Source organism: Triturus cristatus, chromosome 3_2, assembly GCF_964204655.1.
Source record: "Triturus cristatus chromosome 3_2, aTriCri1.1, whole genome shotgun sequence".
NCBI classification, from domain to species: Eukaryota; Metazoa; Chordata; class Amphibia; order Caudata; family Salamandridae; genus Triturus; species Triturus cristatus.
Genome location: NC_140584.1, coordinates 771,992,967 through 772,016,874, shown reverse-complemented (window position 1 = coordinate 772,016,874; position 23,908 = coordinate 771,992,967). Strand labels below are relative to the sequence as shown.

General features: G+C 46.5%; 1 protein-coding gene across 3 annotated transcripts in view; it reads left to right on the top strand.

Annotated features, from left to right (window-relative positions):
- Positions 1 to 23,908, top strand: part of PIKFYVE (phosphoinositide kinase, FYVE-type zinc finger containing) — a 2,037,960-nt gene that overhangs the window by 1,571,013 nt on the left and 443,039 nt on the right. The window lies entirely within an intron of this gene.

The following is a 23,908-nucleotide window of genomic DNA, read 5'->3' as shown; positions in this document are numbered from 1 at the left end:
CATGCAACGGAAGGGTGAAGCCAGATAGACCCGGGAAAGTAACGTTCAATAGATTAAATCATACCTCGATAATTGATTATATTTTTATTGAAGCAAGGCACTGGGATAGGCTTTATGAGTTTGTGGTCATTGAGAGGTTTGACAGCGACCATAATGCTTTAGTCTTGACTCTCAAACCGGGGAGTTTTGGACTTAAAAAACCTGCCCCGGATGAGAATCAAGTCATCGACCCACTGATAATCACAAACTGTAGAAGGAGGGTCAAGTGGCCAGAACTCCAAATGTCCAATAGTAAACTTGCGGAACTTTATGAAATCATAATTCCATTTATTGAAGAGATGGGGAGAGTTGGCCCCTTGGGCAACCCAACTGATATTCATGGTCAAATGGTTGTTGCCCTAAAAGACATCTTGTACCCAGTAAAGAGGGTAACTCAGTCTCGGACTGCAATAGCTCGGTGGTTTAACACGACTTGTCGTATGGCCAAAAAGGCTCGGTTGATGGTATTAAAAACCAACGACAGAGAAGCCATCAGGGTAAATCGCTCACTGTATAAAAAGGCAATCAGTGATGCGAAAAAGGAAGGGGAGGCTGCAGTGTGGGAGGAGTTGGGTCTTGCGCTTAGTTGCAATGATGCTAAATCATTCTGGTCTATCGTAGCAACTGGCGTTAGTGGGCAATTTCATGCTTCTGCCCCTAATATTGCCTCCTCAATTTGAGAAAATCACTTTGGTGATCTATATGGCATGTGTAATCATGACGGTCTGTTTGTTGGTACCCTTGAACCTCCACCAGCTCTCGTACGCTGTGCTCCATCTGAACTTTTTACCCTGGTTGAGGTGGAAACAGCGATAGGAAAAATGCTCCCTAATAAGGCTCCTGGTCTAGATAAACTGCCCGGGGACCTGTTTAGGGCACAACCAAAGATATGGGCCCCCTATTTGGTTGTTCTATTCAATTGTATCTTGCAGGGGGGTGATGTACCCCTCACTTGGCTAGGGGCAGAAATTGTGCCGGTTCTTAAAAAGGGCTGTCCGTTAACTCCCTCTAATTATAGGCCTATCAGCCTTATTGATACCTCGCAAAAATTAATGGGGAGGGTTCTCTTGGACAGGGTCCTGGGGTGGATTGAGGAGAATGGGATTCTGTCTACACTCCAGGCAGGTTTTAGGGCTGGTACCTCCACTCTAGATCAGATTTTTGACCTGCAGGTCTTGCACTGGAAAACAGCTTTGGTGGAGGGTGGCAGCCTCTACCTAGTGTTTGTGGACCTGCGGGCAGCTTTTGATCTAGTTCCGCGCGCTAAATTGTGGCAAGTCCTAGCAGATATGGGTCTCCCGCCTTATCTATTGGCCGTCTTATCTAGGCTTCATGAAAATAATTTTGCCCAGGTAAGGTGTGGTAAATATGGTGACCTTACTGACCGATTTCCTGTCCAAAAAGGTGTTCGCCAAGGGTGTGTGTTGGTTCCCACACTATTCAGCCTTTATATTAATGGTCTTGTCGACCATCTGAATTGTGTGGTAAACAATGATGCCCCTAAATTGGTTACAGGTCGAGTGCCCGCTCTGATGTTTGCAGACGATACTCTGTTACAGTCTAGAACATCATCGGGCATCTAAAAACATACTGAATGGTTTTGTGAAGTTTTGCGAGCTAAGGGGGCTGGAAATCAACTTGGGGAAAACAAAATTTATGATTTTCAACCCCCCGAAGCGGGTGCGTCCAAATCCAGTTTTATTTGGTACTCCCCTTGAAAGGGTTAAAACCTTTGTCTATTTGGGCGTCATTTTAACTGAGGATTTTAGCTGGAATGCGCAGATTACTAAGTCGACGCTCAAGCTCGCCCAGCTGGTAGGGGGTTTAAACAAAGTTTTTAAAAAATCAACCTACAAACCAGTGTCCCCTGCTTTGGAGATTTATTGTCGGCAGGCAAGAGTAGCTGCAGTCTATGGGGCTGAACTTTGGGGACACAAGCAGATAGGGACCCTCACAAGGGTTGAGCAGTCCTTCTTAAGAACCCTTGTAGGGCTTCCTTCCAGCACGCCTTTGATCCCCCTTAGGTTTGACCTTGGCTTAGTCTCAATAGAGGAGATCTTAAGTGCCAGACCAATTTTGTACTGGAAGAGGTTATGGTCAGTCCCTGAACTGGCCTCATATAGAGCAGAATTTGCTGAGATTTGGCCTGCCCTTAAATACAAAAAGATCCCTTGGCTCCTGCATATCAATGCAGCTAGTATTCGTTTAGGACTGCCGGAATTGTGGGCAACCCAGGAAACTTATTGTCCCGGGCTTCCAAAGAAAGAACTTCTTTCTCTGATATGTACACATAATTCTTTATTACTTTCGAGCTCTACAGCGGTGGGTAGGCTGACCTCAGAGTTCCTCATAGTTAAACCAGACCCAAAACTAGAGGAATTTATGGACCAAATTGAACCTCCACTTGCCCGAAAATTATACATTCAGTTAAGACATGGTACCCTACCGGTTAGGTCCTTCTCATCTAAGTGGCAGACGCAGAACCAGGAAATTTGTCCCGCATGTAATTATAAAACGGAGACTGTTGTACATGTGTTGTTCTTCTGTCCTGCCTATCATGACATCAAAAAATGTTGGTTGACTCCCATTTGCAGGAACTTGGGATTTCGTTATTTCATGCAGGCTTGTAGGTCTCTAACTTATGATACCCATCCCCCTATTGTTTTCGCAGTATCTCGTTATTTACACAGCATGTGGCGTAGGAGACGAACCTTTTTAAATTAATTTTCTTTGTATTTATTTCTTCTTCACTGATAACTTGTAGTTTAATTCTTTTTTAAATTTTTTAATCTTTTATGTCTATTTATTGTCTTATTGTAATTGTTGATGTACTTTTGTGTACTTTTATGGTTTTATGACCGAAATAAAGTTATCACTGACTGAGAATGGGGTTTTGGTCTACACCTTCTCTCAGATTAGCTGCTTTTGAATTGGAAATACTAGGGCAAATGCCCATAAAATTTCATTGCCCAGGTTTGGTAATTCAATTTTCTTTAGTGAGGCAGTTTTTAGGTCTTGCCTTTTAAACAGCACATGCACTGTCTGTTGCAAGATGTATTGTCAGCTTAAAATTGGCTTAAAGCCCAGCCATTGCTTGATTTCATAGTCACTCATTTACCTGCTTCTTATTTGTTGGCTTTTGTGGGCTTTTCTTCCCTATGTGTTTGTCCCTCCCTTGAAGGATGGACACAATACTTGTGTTCTTCCACTGTTCACTTTTTAGGCACTTTTGTTTAAGTGGTTCACATCTGATAGAGACATCTAGCCGCAGATTCTTGACTTCTCTTCATGGCGCCCGTCTGGATCTGGAAATTGTTCTCATAGTTTGGTGTTTCAGCTGCACAGAATATGGATTCTCTACTTAATGTCCCATCGGAAAGAGATTCTAGGAGACCAGATGTGTGTGGCAAGCATATTTTCTTCCCAAACTAGTTCTGCTTTAAGGTCCACTAACACATCTTGTATTCTTGGGTGTTTTTCTCACGCATTGTGGGATTCATTAAAAACTTTTTTGCCGTCACTTCCAGATGGTCTCCGATCCAATATTGATCAGTTGGTTTGGGATGGCCAACAGGCAGCTAAACTTATCATTAGCATGGATACTACCGATTCAGTGTGTCAGGCCATGGCATCCAGCGTGACACTATGTCGCCGTGTCTGGTTACGTACCTCAGGCTTTTCAAAGGCTGTCCAAGCTGCTTTGGTCGATATGCCCTGTGATGGCATCCATCTTTTTGGTGCCCAGGCTGACTAGTCTTTGCAGCGTTTCCGTGATAGATGAGGTGAAACAGTCCTAATTTTTCTCTTCCTAATTATATGCGGCTCTAATTTTTTCCCTATACTAGGCTTGTATGGGGGATGTTGATCTTTTGTTTCTTACATAGCTGGCCATGTTGTGAAGGTGTAATAGTTGTCTAAATTCCGCCTGTTGGTGTCACCCAATGTGGTGGTCCTGCTGTTAGCAAATATTGTTCTTTCAATACTGTCTTTGACAGGTTGTGTTGTACAAGGATAACTATTGCATAGGTTTTTCCCTCCCCTGTTTTTTTCCTCTAATGATGGGCTTCATGTGCAACAGGTGGTTTTCTTGTTTATTCCGAATAGGAAGTTTACTTATATCACCTGCTCATTTAAAAGCATTTCAGTATACTGGTATGCATTACTTTTGACTTTCGGTATCTCACACAGGGACATCTTTTTTAGGCCCTTTGGGGGGGCAATTATACAAAGAGTATGCTTATTCTTTTCGGCTACTTTGAGTTTCCACTTGAGTGAAGTTTTGGACTCTTTTCGGCGGTCTATGTTTCTGACTTGACCGAGGTTCCCTCTAGGGCAGTGATACTCGATTTATGGTCCGGGGACCGCATGTGGCCCTTCTGACCTTTACATGCTGCCCCCTGAGCAGCAGCTCCACTGGGCTGCTGTTTACTTAGCTCAGCACTAACATTAAAAAAATGTATATATACAAAAAGCACTTATTTAAAGTTTAATTGGAGTTAAACAAAAGGAATTAACTAGTCTCTTAACTTTAGGAACACCTTCATTTGAAAGACTGCAAACGTAAAAATACTATCGTCTTTTCAAAATTCTAAAAGTATTTTTTTAAAGTGATGATTTTCAAACACGAATTTAGAAACTTTCATGCTCTCCCCCACCTCCATCCTGACAACAATGCCATTAGTGATTACATCCAAGGACAGGAGAAGGTTTTGTACAGCACCCACCCTGAAGTCTTGTTTTACGGGATCCTCTTACATGTGATAATGCAGAAAAAGGAGCGAAAGTGAAATCAAACAATTGCCCAGGGTCACACAATTTGGTCAAGTGGAGAAGTCTGGATTCATCCCAGGGTTTCACATTGCGCAATTGAGTTCAGCCAGTAAAAATACATGCCTCGCTTACCCAACACCCATTTTACAAGTCCTCCCACCCCAGCTGCGACCCTTGGTCACACCAAAGACCAAACTTTGCAGCCCCAGGGAAAATATTTGTGAGTACCCATGCTCTAGAACATTTTTTTTTAGATCAGTCCTTCATTAGGTTGCAGAACCTTTAGCTTACTTTTGGCATGGTGCACTTTTCTTTGGATGGTGCACAGTCTGGTTTTGTGTTACGGTATTTTGCCAAAAGTTCTGCTACCCTATGATGGGGGTTATACCAGCTTTGACACACTGTGCATTCCTTGCCTACCCATCGGATATTTTTCCCTTGATATGCACACCTCTTTCTTGGAGTCGTTACATATGTCAGGTTTAATTCACTATTTTGTATTTTTCCGAATACTTATGTTACTGATGGTCACATACATTTTGGGGGGTTGTGTTGTTGCTTGGTTAGGCTCTTTTGAACATGGTTGTTCCGTGAACACTGTTTGCAAGGATATCTGGGAAGCAGTATCATAATATTTCACCCCGCTGGGGTTAGATATTACACCAATGTCCTGCATTTTTAGAGGGATTTCTTTCTTTCTTATGAGAATGTTCACTTCTATGGTTCTTTCTCTTCCTTAAGAACATTTTGAGTTTTCCCATATACTTTGATATGCTAGGATTCTGAGTGTTGTTGTACTTATCCTGTCTGAAGGTTGGATCTCCTCTACCTCCTTGGTCACATTTTCTTCCTTTAATCATCAGTTGTTTGTTTTTGTGGCTTTCAGCCCTTTAAATGTTACATTTATTGAGCTTATAGGCTATGGCTCTTTTGGTTCTAACTATATATGTATGTATGAATCCTTGTCTGATTTACAGTCGGATTTTTGTTCTGTCTGGTATACCTTGCAGTTAAATTTACCAGCCGGATAGTTCTTATTATGATTTCCAGGGGTGGGGTTGCTCTTCATCTTGCCCAACTGGGCCAAGTGTGGTCTTAAGTGTCTGCTGTTGGTGAGGTTACAAAGTCCTGTTGGTTTCTTTCAGGATTATGGTAGTAACAGCCTCTCAGGATGCTTTTGGTCAGCTAGCATGACCTTGATGCTAAGTCATCCATGTTGTTTATTGAGGGTGCGATCTCTATTTCTTTTAGTTCTTCCCCCTTTTCTGTTGTATAGGTATCATGTTTTTTTTTCAGTTCCATTATATCTATACGTGTATATAGTATATGCACAGGCTTATGTGTTTATGCATATTTTGATTTAGCTCTGCTATGTACAATAGTGTAAGATATAGTTTAGATTTTGCGAATTTTTGTGAGATGCAGTTTGCTTCTCTCTTCGCTGTATGTTTCATGTATGGCGGTCTGTCATACTTTGTAGGTGTATATATACATCTGAAAGAGACACGTTAGTCATAGATTCCCCACCTTAGAATATCCCCAGGCGTCAGACTGGATCTGGAAAGTTTTTAATCAGCAGTACCCCTGCACGTCGGTAGGCGGCGTCGTACGGCTCCACGTATGTCGCTGGCGTTGTAGTCGCCGAGATGACGTCGCTGGAGCTACTTAAACGTGCCCACGCGTGCTGACATCACTTCTTTCCTTTTCCGCGCCAGCAAGCGCAGATCCGGAGAGATTGGTACCCCCAGTCCATTTTTGGCTGAGTTTTTGGGACTTTTTGTCTCTGTTTTCAAGACATATTTCATTCTACAGGTGCATATGAATGCCCGGTTTTAAGTCCTGCGCGGCCTGTCCCCGCATGTCAGTGACGGACCTACACTGTGAGTATCTCTATTGCCTGGGGCGCGACCACAACTAGGAGTCGTGCCCCCACTGCCAGGCCATGGCGGTCCCGAAAGTGGCTGGAGGCCCGGCAGTCAGTTCCGCGCCGTTCAAGGTCCCGAGGGAGGTCGAGGGACCGGCTGCGGAGCCATCACCATCATTCGAAGTCTTCGCACTCGGAGTCAGGTAAGGCGAAGCACAAGAAGTCGAAGAAGCGTCTTTGCTCTTCGCCTTCCCCTAGCCGGTTGCACGCCGCGGCTAAGGGTGCAGATTGCGCCGCCCTTGCGGCTCCGGCAGAGCCTACTCAGTTGCCGATGGCCTACCTGCCCTTTCCAGGTCCATCGGCGACTCCGGCCCAGCTGCAGGAGTTCCTGTCAGCCATGGCACGTGTCTTCGGGCCGTCCGGTCCTGCTGGTGCGCCTTCGGGCCCGTGAGCCCGGCTAGGGGTCCTCGTTCTAAGACGGCCCCGCCGTCGACGACTCCAGGCCTGTATCCCCATCCATGCCCGTTGGCCTCGCCGACCTCCACCGGCATTGGCGTTGAGGATGCTGGCCGCAGACCCAGCCCGGCCATTCCCGGCCCCCTCCACGGTGTGGATCAGGTGCCGGAAGGGTGTCTACCAACGCAGATTCCGATGCTGTTTGTGAACATCTATCCCTATATCCAGCGATGTCCATATGTTCCACCTGTTCAGCAGGCTATGGAGGACGGGGAGGGCTGGTAGGGTCTGAGGACTTTCTCGCAGCTCAATGCGATTTCGACCCGGACTGGGAAGAGGTTCCGGGGGATGCTGGTGACCAGGAGTATGCTCCGGAACCTGGCGCACTGTCTCGTTCTACCGTGGCTACGGAGGAGGGTGGATCGTATTCTATGGTGTTGCATAGGGCGGCCGAGGCTCTCCACCTCGAGCTCCCTACTGTGGCTGTCAGGACTAACCTCCTGACAGAGGGGCTTCGGCCAGCTTCTGCTTCTACAGAGTCGCTGCTGCACTCTCGGACGTTCTTTTGGGCACTTGGTCCAGGCCCAACACGGGCTCCTGTGGACAAGAATGTGGCCCACAGCCATTGCCCTGCCCCGGGCGACCCTGTTTTCCTTTCCCAACACTAACCAATAAACCGTACCGGTCCTAAAGATATATGTTAGGCCTACAAAATAGGTACCTGATGAGATACAAAACTGAACTGAAAAGGGAGAGGACAGATTAGATAACATAAGACAGCCGACAGAGGTTGTGGATATAAAAATATATATCTCTCATATTTATTTATTTTTATGTTGAATTATTATTTTTCAATTTTTACAAAAATTCAATTGAATTAATACATACAAAAATATTGAACATATATTCAAAACAAATTCATATATAAATATACATACATGTCAAATACATAGTTCAGTGCCCCACACACGAATTAAATTCATACACATATGCAATCAATCCAGACAACATTCAACACAGTAATTCAGGTGGAAAATGGAACAAGCTATCCTTAGGTGCTCCGATGGATGTTATGGAAATGTGTCATCCAGAGAAAGCCAGGAGGTACTCTAGGGAAACAAGGTCGACAATTCAAGCGCCTTTCGGTATAGGACCCACAAGGGGGCCCCACCTTCATCAGGGCGTAGACCAAGGGTAGTAAGGGGCAAAGAACAACACCTGAAATTAATCAAATAGACATATATAAGCAATCAAACAAGAATTTCGCTGTATACTAATGCATTATTCAATAAGACATCAGGGAAAATCAGTCCAGAACAATTCCAGTTAGTAGCAGATAAAAAGCGTACAAGATAAACAAAGCCCAAAAGGTGCTATGGTAGCTAGAACAGAACAAGTCACCCCTGATATAGAAGTGTCAGATAAACGAAGAAGTTGAAACCTAAACACATAATCAAAAAAGGCAAAAAGTAGGTACATAGTTATATGTAATAATAATCATCAAAAACAAAATCATAAAAAGAGCGGGAAGAAGAAGCGACACCACCAATATTCCAAGTCCATGTGCGCATAAAGCAGAAAATTCGCCGGTGAGTAAAAAAGAGAAGGAGATAAACCTATTAAGGTACATACTAAAAGCTAGCTCTTCGACATAGGCGTTGTAACGAAGATATCAATTAGGTGAGGGTATACGCAAACGCAGAATTGCGTCAGAATGGTATCCAGACGTGATCAGGTAAAACGGATTCGCTCAATCAGGATGAAAAATAGGTGTTCGATGTATGCGGTAATCAGGCACACCACAAGTCTAAGGAAGACAGTATCAGAAATAAGGGTCACGACATACGTCCAAAGGATAGCATTGTGCTACCGTAGGAAAACATCATCAAAGCAGGAAAGCCCAAAAGATGTACTAATACACAACAGCATACTTATCAATCAGCAGAGGCGCCTTATGCAGAGAAGCGCAGGGACTTTCAAATAGGTCTCATGGAGCTCAGGGACGTAGGGGGTCTCCAAACGGTAGATGAATAACCAGTAACCAATCACGATGCGGCTTCGGCAGCGTGTAAGCAAAGCTCCTATGGGTACAAGATGGAAAAGAATGAATATAGAGACCCCTAAAGGCTGCTCATAGTACCATCACAAATGACTATCGATTCTAATGCTAGACAAAAATTATGTTAAGGGTACTGGATTAGGTTGTCACGCGGAACAACTGGGTCAGTGGGAGAAGTAAGCAGCATAGGCAAGGCCCGATGGCGAGAATGATGAGGCCGCAACAAGTCACACTATGAGCTGAGAAAAGTATGGACTATAGCAGCATAAGTTAATAAAAGAAAAGCGGCGTATACGCTCTAAACTAATGCCCGGGAGCACTTACTAGGTGATAAAGGAGTCCGGAACCAAAGTTTCCTCGGTACTGCAGCAGCAGCAGATAAGCAGCGTCGGGGATACCTTCGCTAAAGTCGTTGAAAGCAAAACGTTCTAATGTACACGTCGTCAATTAACCACTCACCAATGAGGCCAGCGATGAGGAAGGGGTGGCTGAACATGGAAAGAGGACTAGCGCCCTAAGGTTTCAAAAGATACTCAGAAAGGCAGCGCCATGTTAGAAAAGGAAATCAGATATATAAAGAATATAACAAACAACAAAAAAGGATAAAAAACCAGTATGACATATACATTACTAGGTCAGAAAATAGTAATGTCTAAATCAAACAGATATATTAGATAACCAAAGAAAGATGTGACTAAGAATAAATGTTCGGCCAGCACCGAAGGCGAAAAAGGAATACAAATAAAAATGATATACGCAATAAAACTAAGTCATACAGATACAAAATCAAGAACCAAATGGGAACGAGTTTCCCATTGGCAAATGAACAAATCACAAAAAATAAATTGTGAATAATTATGAAAACTACTGAAAAAAGAAGAGTATAGAAAATACATCAAATGAAAAGACTAAAATACCACGGAGAGATCCGAGGGTGGAGAAAAATAGATAAGGGAGGCATAGCAGTCCAAAATAACCATGTTAATCGCAGAAAAGTGGGGACAAGGGGTCCCACGCTAGATAAAAGAGGGAAGAGTATATGCAAAGCAGAAGAATTACAAAATAGCATTTTCCCATTGGATAATCTCGTTCAGACCACACTGGACAGAGTCTAGGTAAAAAATCCAAAAGGTCTCTCTCTTTTTCCTAACGGAAGTGGGATTCCTTCCTGGAAGAGTATGTATCCTTTCCAAAATCATCCATTTCAGATCAGAATCTTTTTGATTCATATTCAACCAATGATTGACTAGGGGGGCTGCTGTTTTTCCGATTCGAATATTCGATTTGTGTTTGCAAATCCGGAATCTGATCTCCCGGCTTGTTTCCCCAACGTAGGGTAAATTGCATGGGCAAAAAATGATATAAACAACATTAGAAGACCGGCAGTTGGTCATGCCTTGAAGAATGATATTTCGATTGTTGGCAAGAATGGTGCTGCCAACAATGGATTGGGGGCATGCCTGACAAGTGCCGCAGCGATGATTGCCCTCAATGGGTTTGAGACCAGCGATAGCAGTTTGGATAGATGCTTTCTTCTCCGTGGTTTTGCCTCTGATAAGGCAATTTTTAAAGTTCTTATTTCGCTTAAATGCAAACAGAGGTTTGGGAAGGCTCATCCCATCTTTGCCGACGTTCAGCAGGTACCAAAGAGAATTGATAGTTTGTCTAACCTTATGATTAATGTTAGAATGTTTGGTGACGTAAACCAACTTATCCATAGGTTCAGATTCCCTTCGCTCGAACATAGCTTCTCTGTTAAAGTATCGAGCTCGTTTGAAGGAGTCTTTGATGAGTTTGTGGGGATAACCTTCTTCGTTTATCTGACACTTCTATATCAGGGGTGACTTGTTCTGTTCTAGCTACCATAGCACCTTTTGGGCTTTGTTTATCTTGTACGCTTTTTATCTGCTACTAACTGGAATTGTTCTGGACTGATTTTCCCTGATGTCTTATTGAATAATGCATTAGTATACAGCGAAATTCTTGTTTGATTGCTTATATATGTCTATTTGATTAATTTCAGGTGTTGTTCTTTGCCCCTTACTACCCTTGGTCTACGCCCTGATGAAGGTGGGGCCCCCTTGTGGGTCCTATACCGAAACGCGCGTTGGCGCTTGAATTGTCGACCTTGTTTCCCTAGAGTACCTCCTGGCTTTCTATGGATGACACATTTCCATAACATCCATCGGAGCACCTAAGGATAGCTTGTTCCATTTTCCACCTGAATTACTGTGTTGAATGTTGTCTGGATTGATTGCATGTGTGTATGAATTTGATTCGTGTGTGGGGCACGAACTATGTATTTGACATGTATGTATATTTATATATGAATTTGTTTTGAATATATGTTCAATATTTTTGTATGTATTAATTCAATTGAATTTTTGTAAAAATTGAAAAATAATAATTCAACATAAAAATAAATAAATATGAGAGATATATATTTTTATATCCACAACCTCTGTTGGGTGTCTTATGTTATCTAATCTGTCCTCTGCCTTTTCAGTTCAGTTTGGTATCTCATCATGTACCTATTTTATAGACCCTAACATATCTTTAGGACCGGTACGGTTTATTTGTTAGTTTTTGCCCTTTACCCCGCATTTACCGGTTCCTTATTGCTCTTTCGGGGTCCCCCTCTCTTAACTGGTTTCCTCTCCCAACACCCCACCCCAAGAGCTTGGTTGTCCAAGCCTCTGCGTCACCAAGCGCATTCCCTTCCGCACCTCCGGACAGGGATTCCAAGACACTGGAGCAGTTTGGGAAGAAGATTTTTTCTTGCGCCAGTTTGGGCCTGCGGTCTGTGAACACCGCATGTCTCTTGGGCCGTTACTCTCATTCTGAGTGGGATACGGTTGCGCAAGTGCTGCCACAGTGTCCGGTGAAGGCTCGGGCAATACTTTCCCAAGCTATTGCAGAGGGCAGAGATGCAGCCAAGTTCACCATCCGGTGTGGTCTTGACACTGCTGACTTGCTGGGCAGAGCGATTTCAACGACAGTGGCGCTACGCTGTCACGCCTGGTTGAGGAGGACTGGCTTTTCTGGGGATGTCCAGAACACATTGATGGACATACCCTTTGATGGCACTCGCCTGTTTGGCGATAAAGTAGATTGCGCGTTGAAACGTTTTAAGGACAAGTCCTTAGGCCTTTCAGTTATACGCACTCCTTCCACTTCTGCTTTTCGCTCCTTTCGTGGCCAAGGAAGGGGCGCCCAGGCACGTTCGTTTCAGAGCCACAGGCCTGCGCAGCAACAGTCTCAGCGCAGCCACGGACGTGGGACCCGCAGAGGCGGGTCATGGGGCCAGCGTGCAGGTCAGTCCACTACCCCTCCTGCAGCCACTGCCTCCAAACCTCCCTAGTCCGGTGTTTCAGGCCCACCAGATGCTAGTAGATGGAAGGATTTGCCATCACTTTCACCAATGGCGCACCATCACATCGGACAGGTGGGTTCTGCAGCTTGACCGAAGGGGCTACTCCCTCCCCTTCGAGACTACCCCTCCAGCCATGCCACCACAGTACCACCGCATGTCGGGGGATCACTTAACACTTCCCCAGCAGGAAGTTACAGCCCTCTTGGCCAAGGGGGCCATAGAGCGCGTTCCGACACCAGAAGTAGGTCGTGGTTGTTACTCCCACTTCTTCCTGGTTCCAAAGAAGGACAAGGGCCTGCGTCCTATCTTAGACCTTCGGAACGTCAATCGCTTCCTCTGGAAGGAGAAGTTGAAGATGCTCACACTTGCTCAGGTCTTGTCTACCCTAGACCCTCAAGACTGGATGGTAGCGTTGGACCTGCAGGACGCTTGTTTTCATATTCCCGTCCAGCTGGCCCACCGGTGTTACCTTCGGTTCACGGTAGGCTACGAGCACTTTCAGTTCACCGTGCTCCCTTTTGGCCCTACCAGCGCCCCTCGGGTGTTCACGAAAGTGATGGCGGTGGTCGCAGCTAATCTACGCAGATCAGGGGTTTCAGTCTTCCCCGAGCTCGAAATTTGTGGCATGGTGCACAGCAAAGGCTGTGGACCCCTTTTCTGTCCCTCTTTCAGAGGTCCTTTTGTTCCTTCTTTCTCTGGCCCTGTGGAAATTTAGCTTGCAAACTGAACATTATCTGCACCATCTTGCCCCTCCCCAGCACCACGCACAGCGAACGCACGGCTGCCATTTTAGGCACCCCACTCATTGTCAATCGCCAGCGCGGTCCCCTTGGCGCTGCGAGCATCCCCCGCGCGCCGGCCACCCCCGCTCTCTCATACAGGCCATAAACCCTCTCCTTCTGCGCGACCCTGCTACGGAACCACTTCCGACCGACAACCCATACATGGTCATGCCTCTCCTTTGATAACCCCCTTCCTCTGCGCCCCATTGTCTGAACTGGTCCCAGGCCATCACCTAGCCCTGCGGATGCAGTTTATTGCCCCTACTGTAAGGGAAACACCCCACATCAAAGGGATTACAGTAGAATCAAAGCCCCTACCCCCTGAGACCCGGCCGGTTGCCCACACCCCCGGGAATTAGCGGAATTCCCTGCTGCGCGATAGCCATCTCCCACTGCGGGTAGGGTGGGAACCTCTACTGTAACCATGTGTGGGATCGGATCTGAGCCGGGGCTTCAGGGGATATTTCCCCGCACATCAAGGGAATCTCAAGAATGTACTATGTATAATAAAGCAATAAACCAGTGTATAAGAGACCAGGTCTCAGAGATGCAGTTAGAGCACCTCGTGACTATACCTTGCTGTCTGATCTGATGTGTTCTGCTCCGACGGAATAAAACTTTGTTTCCTGCCTTCCAGTCTCCGGCGCCTGCCTCTTTTATTGGTAAATTATCGAGTGGTATGAGAGGCGATTACCGCCGGGCAAATACTTGAAAGGTTATCGACTGAAACTGCCGCTACCATTTAACAATTGGCGTCCCAAACGTGGGGCCCATCAGCGACACGTGGATCCAGTGGGAGAGGTCCCGACGACAGAGTGAACGACTGCAACGATCGGGAGAGCTCCTGCCCAATAGACCCTCGTCTGGCAGCCGATCATCCGAACTTCACTGGTTCCGAGCAGACCTCTCTCGAGTGATCTACGGTCCTGACTGGGAACCATCAGGAGTGCCGCGGCAAATACGGAGAGTAGAGGACGATCGGGCGCTGGAGGCGGAAGACGAGAAACTGTCCACGCGGTCCGGGTAAGGTCGTGAAATACGACAAAAGTGCGAAATAATTGATTGATTGTTTGAATACTAGTATTGCTCATTGATTGTTCTCTTTGAGATATTCGCTGTCTACAAACGGGGAGGAGTAGAAATACTCTCTCTCTCCCTTTGCAGATAGTGAAGGGTAGGTAACGCAGACTTTTGTCCCCGTTGAAACCCGTCGTGCCTATCTTTATCTCCCCATTGATTGATTGTCCGAACATTGATTGTTTTGAAGAATAGTGCTTTTTGAGATATTCTCTGTTTGCAAATAACGTAGAATAGGAATATTCTGTCTAGTCTTTGCAAATAGTGAAGGGTAGGTAACGCAGACTTTTGTCCCCGTTGAAACCCGTCGTGCCTATCTTTATCTCCCCATTGATTGATTGTCCGAACACTAGTTGTTCGATATTGGTTCTTTGGAGGTATTCTCTGCTTACAAATAACGAAGAATAGAGATATTCTGTCTAGTCTTTGCAAGCAGTGAAAAGATAGGTAGTGCTGACTTTTGTCCCCGTTGAAACCCGTCATGCCTATCTTCTCCCCACTGATTGGTAGTTGGTTCTGCCCGGACCGCTTATTAGAGGTGAACCACCCGGCTCCACTGGAAGGCACCCCTAATAAGGACATGTTCACTAAATATGGACTAGTCGCCGTAGCTTATAGCAAGCTGTGGCATAAATATACCAAGAAGGACCCCGAAAGTCAGTGGCCACTGATGGGATCCTTCGACGACCACAAGATAGAAGCGCTAGAAGTAGCTCTGCGTAGCAATAAAACGACGCCTACTATGCTTGACAGTATTGGCATGTGGCGCAAAGAAGCGACGCAACGGAAAAAGAGGGAAGAAGTAAAAGCAGAAAAGGAATTACGAAAGGCAGCTCACCTTGCCGCTAGAAAGTTAGAAGAAGACATAAAGGAGAGAAGGGAAACTAAACTAAGACAGGAGCCCGAAACCTCAGGCCAGTACGCTGTTAGGACCCCTTCTTTGCTCTACCCTGAGTTGTCCTCCAAGCAGCGAACGAATGACGAATTACTGTTAGGTCCCCCGATCATTTACATGCCCCCTCCGTATGCACCCTCCCAATCAGTAGTGCAACACCCACAACCCCCGAACACGAGCGAAAGCAGTACAGGGGCCTCGGCCCTCACGGCCTCCGCGCCGGCTGAGCCTCTTGTGCCGAACCCAACGTCGACTACAACGCTAGACGACCATGAGATAGGAAAGAAAGAGTCCACCAGAATGAATCGATTAACTAAGGATGAACGAACAGGAATCGACAAGATAGTAAAGGCACTGGTAGGATGCTTTTTGACCTTACAAAAACTAAAATAACGCTAGGAGTTAGCCCTTTGTGGGACATATGAAACCAAGGGAAGGAGTCAAGCTCACGGTCGAGACGACCGCGAGGTAGCCCGACTCCATTACTCTCGCTACCTAAACATGTCTGCCCTACTGCCCACCCCGCCCAATAAGCATGACAAAATCCCGCACAAACGGAAGCCTGCTGACACCCACCATCGACGTCACCAAACTAGGGCTAGATCGCGCACAATTGGGCTATGTTATTTTTCCGATTGCACAGTAACCTCCTTGTACTCGTCATCAGACTACAAATATGTACAAACACTCCAACGAAGTAATGTAGTTATAACATTTTAATAACTTATAGGATATAACAAACACACCAACAGGGTAAACAGGTTAAAACACGTTTTAAAACAACTATTTACATGACAGTCTGCTGCAACCTCCATCCCAAAGCCTTAACGTCCACGTGACACCGTCCTCGCCTCTCCTTCCTCGAAATTGCAACATTGGCCTGTTTTGGGCGGTCCCTCTTAGTTGACTTTGGGCTATAAAAGCCATGCAAAAATCCATTGACATCAGTGGCGAGCGATTGTGCGAATAGGCCGGAGGCTATACGAAGCGCCGAAGTTCTGGCAACACCAAGGCGGAGCCCGCCACGCTGTGCGGGCCTTTCCGCTTTCTCTTCTTCTTTCTTTAATGAGGGCTGGTGCCCTGGCGGGGGGAAGCGACGCGGACGGGCCTCCCCCACCTCCCCAGGTGGAGGCTCGCCGGGCACCCCAACCGTCTTTCACTCACCGGCCAGCTAAGCTGCACCCAACCGTCTTTCACTCACCGGCCAGCTAAGCTGCACCCAACCGCCTTTCACTCGCCGGCCAGCTAAGCTGCACCCAGCCATCTTTTTCATCGGCCTGCTGAATTTCACCCTGGCACGCTGTGCGGGTCTTCCCAGTCACTTCTTCCTTCAATAATGGAGGGTGCCCTGGCGGGGGGAGGCGACGCGGACGGGCCTCCCCCACCTCCCCAGGTGGAGGCTCGCCAGCAGATGAGGGCACCCCAACCGCATCTTTCACACGTCAGCCAGCTGAGTTGCGCCCTGCCACTTCATTCGCCGTTCGGCTGAGCCGGCACCCCTGCACGCGACCGCCAGGCAACCACCCAGGCACAGGGTTCACCAAGACTGCCGCTAGCACCCGACGCGGGGAGTGGGCCCCCGCAGCCAAGTAAGTAGGGGCCCACTCCGATGGTGATACCATCCGAACTGCTGTTGTCGCTGCTACTGGAACCACTCCGGTGGCAATACCATCTGAACTGCCGCTGTAGCTGCTGTTGGCCCCTCTCCGATAGCCGTACCGAAGAGCTGCTGCTACTGCTGCCATTGAACTCCGGCGGTTGACCCCTCCGGTTCCAGGCCTGGCCCACCGTGAGACAATTCTGGACTCGAAAGCTTGTTTGCTAGGGCATGGGCCCCACCCTTGACAGAACGCTCCCCTCAGCCTTGCAGAATTGGTTGGAGTCATTTGACATTCGACTCCTGCGGACTTCCGGTAAGGACAAAACCACCGCCATTGCTCTTTTGCCCCCGGGCGGCTGCCGCCTTGCCTCCGCTTGGTGCAGTGAGAAAGTAGAGCGTCGGCGGAAGAACCCGCCTGCTGCCCCGCCCTAAGAACGAACCATGGCATTGCTACAAGGTTGTAGTGACGCCATGCTGACGCAAAGTTGACGCTAACGAAAGTTCTCGAACTACAGAAAGGAATTCTGGTTCAACAGCTAATTCATGGAAAGACTTAGACTGTGCACTGACCCGACCCCGCCCCAAGATGGCGCTGATGTAGGAGTGGCCTACAACTCCTTGTGGCGTTCCAGTCACGTGACATTTGTGTTAAAAAGAGATATATATATATGTATGCGATGCTTACACACATGATGGTGGGGAAAAGGGGGGAACCGATTTTTATGTTAATCCAGTGTTGCTCATGTTGCTCGAAGCCTCTCACACCGTGGCCGGTCTATGGCGGCTGTAGGCCCGTACTTCCATACTGACATTGTTTTAAATAAAGGGCTTCTTAAAAAGGAATTACGAAATCAGTGTCATGACTAATCATCTGGGTTGTTGAAGGTTTTTCTTTTAAATAAATGATTGTTACTCCTAAGCGAAAGCATACAGATAATACAGACACAATTTGCCTAAAAATCTTTTTGTTTAACGGAATTTGTACCCATCACGCCTGCCCTTTTTCCAAGAATTGTCAAATCAATAATGAACTATAACTTAAGGTATATGTCGCATGCAAGGTATGGTATCCTGCGCCATAATACACGACCAATTGAGAAATACATGCACGACCAGGGAACGCGAATTTAGGAGATGAATGAACTAGAGCATCTTTGCCTCGAACTAAAGAATAATAGGTCCGTGGTATTACCCACCCCTGCGGCTAGCCTGGTACATGGTAGGTAGAAACTTTCGTGTCTGCGCGCGCTGGGGTATTTTGAATACTGCACCTCCCCTCCCCTCTTATTTCCCCTCTATAGGTCACGACGAAGTTCCGACTGAAGAGTGGAGTGGACATGGACCGCACCAAGTTCAATATCAGGGAAAACATAGACAAACGTTGTGAGATAGTGCGTAAAATTACAGACCACCATTGGGAACATGAAAAACTGTATGATATGATTGTGCGTGTGTACTACGATTATACGATATGAATGTGTATGCATTTCATGTTCGGATCACTTGAAGAGAGCGTCATTGTATGATTGAAGTGCGCGTCCACCGATCAAAGGGAGGAGAATAAAGGGTCAGACAACCCATAAGATGAACTACAAAATACTGAAGGTACGCAGCATGCATAGGAATAGAGGACAGGAAAGGAGAGGTCCCCGTGCTCGACGCAGCCCTGAGTCTCCGTCTTGATGCATGTACTGTCACACCCTATCCGGCATTTGTGTGTACGTGATCACCGAATTTATGTCTTTTCCCCGCTTGTGTTTTCTTACCTGGAACAGACCCATGCTACTCCATGTTGTGTGTGCACCAAGTGGCCTATTATCTTACCCATCTCTCTCTCTCTCTCTCGTTTTGTGTCGTATGTATGCCAAAATAGCCTACTTGATGCACACGTCTCTCTCTCTCTCTCTCTCTCTCTCTCTCTCTCTCTCTCTCTCTCTCTCTCTCTCCCTCCCTCGCAAAAGGCTCTCTCTTGCCCTCTTTTCTTCTTGAATAAATTAACGACATACACCCCTTTGGTAAGTGTATAATTGGCCTGAACACAGTGGTGTTCGAACAAATTGACAGAAACAAAAACGACCATACTTTACCACGTTACTACCTCTCCTTTTTACAAACATTAAGCCTAATCGGCTGAGAAGGAAAGGACAGGTAAGACGACTGATGTCTCCCAATCTGACCCTCAACACGGGGACTATATGTCAGTGGTTTTTGTTCTTAAAGGACACCATCTCCACCACCCAGAATTACCCCTGACCAATTAGCCCGAAATAGAATGTCTAAAGCACCCTGTTCTCCCAGAGATAACTCCAGCCCTATACTAGCCGTCTCAGAGTATCCCGAACGAAACAGCTGATGGCCCTGTTTTAAACCGATAAAGGGTCACCTACTGTATGAAAAGGATACTCATGAACGCATGACAGTAGCACCTCGCACTTACTGGTATTACCAAACCTTGTATTATAAGGCGCAGAAACCGACACCTAGAAGGCCAGACGATGGACAGGGACACCCACAGAACCCTGCACCACAGCAGTAATCAATAGATTAGTAACACGCACATTAACATCAGAGTTAATAGGCACCAATCATGTAGTAACAGATAAGAGCATTTCCGCAACTACTCAGTGGTTGGGAGAGAGAATGAAGTATGTAAATGTCTTCCCTGCCAAGATCTCTAAGACTTTTGTTTCTTATAACTTATTCAAGGATAACCTGCAGCCATCGGAAGAGAGGGGTCGGACGTGACGCACAGTCTGGCTGCGGATCATAAAGCATCTATGACATCGACCGAGGGGGAAGCGACGAAGCAACAAGGGTGTGAGACGAGACACCATTATCAGAACGATGAGCGCGAAGGGCTACATCGAGGCCCCTGCTCACTGACCAGCGTGCCTGAAGTCTCAACCCGTCGGGCCCGATTGATGGGCCCAGTGCTGAAAAGATTCTGCCCCCCTTGGTCCGCATTTCTGATCCGATCCCATGCCACCCCATTCTCTCTTCCTCTTTCATTTGGACTATGACTTTGACCTACTACCGAGGAACAAAAGGCCGGCACCCTGTCTCAAAAGTACCTGTGGTGAACTGTGTTAAGGAACAGGACTGTGATCAAAGAACAGTGAGTGGTCACACCCTGCCACGTGAAGAAATCGGATTTGAGCTGGACCTTAGTTCCACCGCCGGTGCTCAACAGTGCCAACGAAAGAAGAACAACAATGAGAGCTTACCAGTGATAGCTCTTTATAAAACAAGGACACTGGAAAGAAGAACCCATGTCAAAGTTGAAAATCCTCTCCCAACCACCTTATTATATTAACTATCTTCTTATCAAGTTTTCATGATGTTGCATCAATCACTTCCGACTGTACACTGAGAAGTTAAGAAAATGTAACTTTTTATAGTAACATTCATACAACACCAGCCATGTACACGACTATACTGCAACTTTGAATGCACTTCCTCCTCGCCTACTTTATCAAACTGTATGAGACAATGTACAAATGTGTCAGATTACTCCTGCCTACCCTAACGACTCTGTATCTTTAAAATGTGTGACGAACATTGACGATACTGTAACTGAAAGGCTAACAAAGGTGAATATTGGCCGGACAAGCTGGCGAGATATGTTAAAAGGGAGGACTGTGGAAATTTAGCTTGCAAACTGAACATTATCTGCGCCATCTTGCCCCTCCCCAGCACCACGCACAGCGAACGCACGGCTGCCATTTTAGGCACCCCACTCATTGTCAATCGCCAGCGCGGTCCCCTTGGCGCTGCGAGCATCCCCCGCGCGCCGGCCACCCCCGCTCTCTCATACAGGCCATAAACCCTCTCCTTCTGCGCGACCCTGCTACGGAACCACTTCCGACCGACAACCCATACATGGTCATGCCTCTCCTTTGATAACCCCCTTCCTCTGCGCCCCATTGTCTGAACTGGTCCCAGGCCATCACCTAGCCCTGCGGATGCAGTTTATTGCCCCTACTGTAAGGGAAACACCCCACATCAAAGGGATTACAGTAGAATCAAAGCCCCTACCCCCTGAGACCCGGCCGGTTGCCCACACCCCCGGGAATTAGCGGAATTCCCTGCTGCGCGATAGCCATCTCCCACTGCGGGTAGGGTGGGAACCTCTACTGTAACCATGTGTGGGATCGGATCTGAGCCGGGGCTTCAGGGGATATTTCCCCGCACATCAAGGGAATCTCAAGAATGTACTATGTATAATAAAGCAATAAACCAGTGTATAAGAGACCAGGTCTCAGAGATGCAGTTAGAGCACCTCGTGACGATACCTTGCTGTCTGATCTGATGTGTTCTGCTCCGACGGAATAAAACCTTGTTTCCTGCCTTCCAGTCTCCGGCGCCTGCCTCTTTTATTGGTAAATTATCGAGTGGTATGAGAGGCGATTACCGCCGGGCAAATACTTGAAAGGTTATCGACTGAAACTGCCGCTACCATTTAACAGCCCGGCACGGCTTTGCTCTGGCCACTATCAAGGGCTACCTTTCTGCAATCTCTGCCTTTCTCAGGATCCCTGATCAGCCCTCTCTTTTCAAGTCCCCTGTTGTTAATAGATTTCTCAAAGGCATTACTCACCTTTTCCCTCCTATTCCGTTTGTGATGCCGCAGTGGGACTTGATTCTGGTTCTTTCTTATTTGATGTGCGCTCCCTTTCAGCCGCTTCACAACTGTCCTCTTAGTTTACTAACTTTTAAGACTGCTTTCCTGGTTGCCATCACCTCCACTAGGCGCGTGAGTGAGCTCTAGGCTCTTTCCTGTAAGCCTCCTTTTCTGTCTGTTCATCCGGGCACAGTTGTGCTTCGCACTCGTCCTTCCTTCTTGCCAAAAGTTGTCACTGCTTTTCACATTGGGCAAACTATCACTTTGCCCACTTTCTTTCCGCCTCCGCACCCTTCCAGAGAGGCTCCACCATCTGGACCCAAAACGTGCGCTTTCATTTTACTTAAATCGCACACAACAGTTCCGGGTGGATGATCAGCTCTTTGTTGGCTATGTGGGCGCCAAGAAAGGCCGAGCAGTACGCAAGAGGGCTATCTCCCGCCAGGTCGTCTTGTGTATCAAAGCCTGTTATTCTCTGGCTAAAAAGGAACCTCCGGTGGGATTGCGTGCCCATTCTACTAGGGCGACGCAGCTACCACTGCATTGGGGCGTGGTGTCCCCCTGCAAGACATCTGTCAGGCTGCCACGTGGGCCTCGCTGCACACTTTTACTAAGCATTTTTGCCATGACAGTCAATTCCGGAGAGACGGCTTCTTTGGCCGTTCTGTTCTCCGTGACTTTCTGGCGTGATCTTTGTTCACGGGGTTGGTATTGCTGGGGTATCTATTCTAAGGTGGGGAATCTTATCACCAACGTGTCTCTTTCAGATGCACAAGTTACTTAATTGTGTAACGATATATCTGTAAGAGACATTAGTTAGTGATAGATTCCTTATCGCCCCACCTCTCCTCCCTGTTTTGCGAACTGATTTCTAGGGTTAAGGTCATCCCTTTCAGGGACCTAGTTTCAATGCACCAGTAGTCGGTCTCTGGCATGGCTCTGCGTTCCTGGCGTGGAAAAGTTGTGTACAGAACTGACGTCATATATATGTGTTATGGGTATGGATCTCTATATATGTAGGATACAAGCTATATATATTTTGACACATTTGATCAATATTTATAGCAGACTCATATCTGTATACTTGCCATCTTTCATCTCTAGGCATTGTGTGACCCTAGTAGTGGTTACTTTGTTTTAATAAGGTTTTTTTCCAAGGACCGGCTTTGATTTGTATCAGTCCTTGTACTTGGTTTGGTCTTCCTGACTTTGTGAGGAATGTGTTCATTGATCTTATTCTAATGTGGATGTGTTTTGGAAGGCCTTTTTTCTGAATTTCTCAAGACAGGTTTCCATCAAATAAATCTTTGCTGGCGTAGGGAACTGTATTTTACATGGCATTCACTATTGCCTCTGGTCGTCCTTGTCCATAGGCTCACTTTAACCTTTGGGGTTATGTACTACTGTCCTACTGTCGTCTTCTGTCACAGTATTATCTCGCTTCCCTTGGGGCATGGTTTTTCCATGCTTGCAGGTTTGTTTTTACTTACATTGCCTGTGGTCCTTGCCACAGTTATTGTAAGGAGCCCATGCTCTTTTTCATCCAATTCCTAAGTACGTTTGGGTTCTTGTTAATTTCGACCAGCTGATTCTCATTGAGAACTTTTGTAGGATTAGTTCACAAACCCTCCTCCGGTTGGGGTATAGCTATGGTATTTAATTCAAAAGAGAAGGAGTCTGTGGCTAGATATCTCTATCAGATAAACAAGTTACTTTCCTTTGGTAACACATTTTCAGGTAGAGACATAGTCTAGCTGCAGATTCCTTAACACCCTACCCATCCTCCCCCACTGCGAATGATCTGTAGTGTAAGAGGTATTCCCTTTTACAGCCCTGGTTTACACACCAGTGATCAGTGTTTCACGTAGATATCAGCTTCGACAAATCATTTGGTATTTCCTTTTATACCTTGTCTGGTTAGTAACATACCATTAATTTCCATTTTCTGATTATTGTTTCTAAGCTACATTGATCTTTTTTAGTACATAGTATCAACAGCCAGTTTCTATAGTGGCTCCGGGTTTTGGCGTGGAAGGTTTCACAGATGAAACTGATGTCCGCGCACTGGAGGGGACTTATATGACTCTGCGGACACCACAACCAGTCGACATCATCTTGGAGTCGTACAATGCCATCCCCCGGCACGCAGAGCTACTGCTGAAAAATGTCCGGATCCAGACTGGTGCCAGGAGAGAACTCAAAAGTTTAGGAATCTGCGGATAGTCTGTCTTTACCAGATAGTGCAGTACCGAAGGTAAGTAACTTGCTCGTCAATGCAAGTGTTTTCCAGCACTCTCACTTTCATACTTCCCTGCTCCACCATGCTCATGTCACTCTTTGTCTGCCCCTGTGCTTCTCCCTGCTAAGGTAAT